Genomic DNA, 1,658 nt, shown 5'->3' on the forward strand with positions numbered 1-1,658 from the left:
TGTCTTTAATGAAAGAATTGTTAGATATGAGATGATAACAACCAACTCGGCGTCTCGTTGGCTATCTATCATCCCATGTCCAACACGGCACGCTCGTAGAATAATTGTTAAATAGTTCACGTTCGTCATAACGAATTCTAGTTTAAGAAAACCAACACTTCGTTATTTCTCCCTTGCTGATTTTAACACTCTTAGTCTTTTCAGTGTTCAGAAAATTATATGTGTTCCAATACACTCAATACACCCCCTTTCAAATGCTCTTCAGGAGTCTTCATTTCGGCTTCAACAAGCTCGGTATGATCTTCTTAACAAACCGGCCTATGTAGAGTTCTTCTTGGAGACAAACAAATATAATTGTCTTTATTTCGGCTTCAACAAGCTCGATATGATCGTCTTAACAAACCGGCCTACGTAGAGTTCTTTTTCAAGACAAACAAATATAATTGCTTAAACACGTCAAACATCGGAGGATCTGGACTCCCTGCGGAACCCTCACTCTTTACACCCACCATTATATTCTTTTCTTAACATGCTAACGGGGAATGTAGGAGGATAGAACCTTTAATTGTAATCTATTATACACGCGTTATTTAACAAATAACAGGCGACTTTGCAGCATCAAAACTAAAATTGCGGAGAAGTCGTTCTAAAATAAGGCGAAAACAAGACTTCATCGAATGACTGAAAGAACATGATGAAAGCGGAGCTGTGATCCGCGTGGTCAGACCAAGAAATTGAAGGTCTTTAGAGATGAACTTGTGATCTATCTGTGTTGAACATTCACATCAAGAGAGAAGATGGGAAGGCTCCTGGATTTGACAAGGAAGGTCATCGGCTAAAGAGAAAGGAACAGAGGTTACTATGTTTGTGGCTATGGAAGTCGTGGCCGCATTTACTGTGGAAGTGTGACGTACTCCTCACTGCAGAGTGATTTGAAATTTGGCAAACTAAAGCTAGCTGACGCAATCTTATCTTTTCTTCATTAACTATTCTTTTAAAGTCGATTTAAACGATTCTTTTAAGCGATATATACAGTTGTAGAGACATTTTTAAAGTTGGTTTCATTTTACAAGCTTAAGCATCGTGTAACTCAGTATCTTAACGGACCGAGGAGGTGGAATGGCCCAGCGGTTTGGGCGCCGGAATTGGAATATCCCCGTCCTCGGCCACGCTTGTAAATAGCCAGCTGGTTTGCCTCCTTCCAGGTGGGATTTTTAACCTGTCATATTTCATTTGGATTATTTGTTTCCCGTTATTTTTCGAGTAGAATGCCTGTACATTTGGCTTGGTGTAGCTAAGTGCCTTTCCAGTATAAACAGAACATTTGACTTTTTTTACCAAAAGGTCCATTTAGTGGTTTAGGGATAAAATTATAAGGTGCGTAAAACTAAATAAAGTAAATTTAGTTATAAAATTGGCCTCATCGTTTATTGAGAACGCCAAAGATACGTTCCTTTACGTTGCTAGTTACTGACAAGTTGACCCGTTGTTTTAAACGCGCACACAAAGTCAAGTTTCGAGAACGAGTTCGATCAGTGAACATCGATAAGGGCTGTAACAGTGTCGAACAAATTCCATTTCTGCATATGCTGTGCGAAAACAAGGGTCCTGTTTGAAGCCTACGAAACTGAGCTGTAAGAGATTTACTGAGTTGTCCC

General features: G+C 39.6%; 1 protein-coding gene across 1 annotated transcript in view; it reads left to right on the forward strand.

The window, feature by feature from the left end:
* LOC146479902 (uncharacterized) overlaps positions 1-1,311 on the forward strand; it is a 76,360-nt gene extending 75,049 nt beyond the window's left edge. The window contains exon 22 of the mRNA XM_085110754.1: positions 1-1,311. This exon is cut by the window's left edge and continues 958 nt beyond it. The gene's annotated coding sequence lies outside the window, so the exon portion shown is untranslated.
* The last annotated feature ends 347 nt before the right edge of the window (positions 1,312-1,658 follow it).

Source organism: Pavona decussata, unplaced genomic scaffold (assembly GCF_977016875.1).
Source record: "Pavona decussata unplaced genomic scaffold, jaPavDecu1.1 SCAFFOLD_58, whole genome shotgun sequence".
Classification (NCBI taxonomy): Eukaryota; Metazoa; Cnidaria; class Anthozoa; order Scleractinia; family Agariciidae; genus Pavona; species Pavona decussata.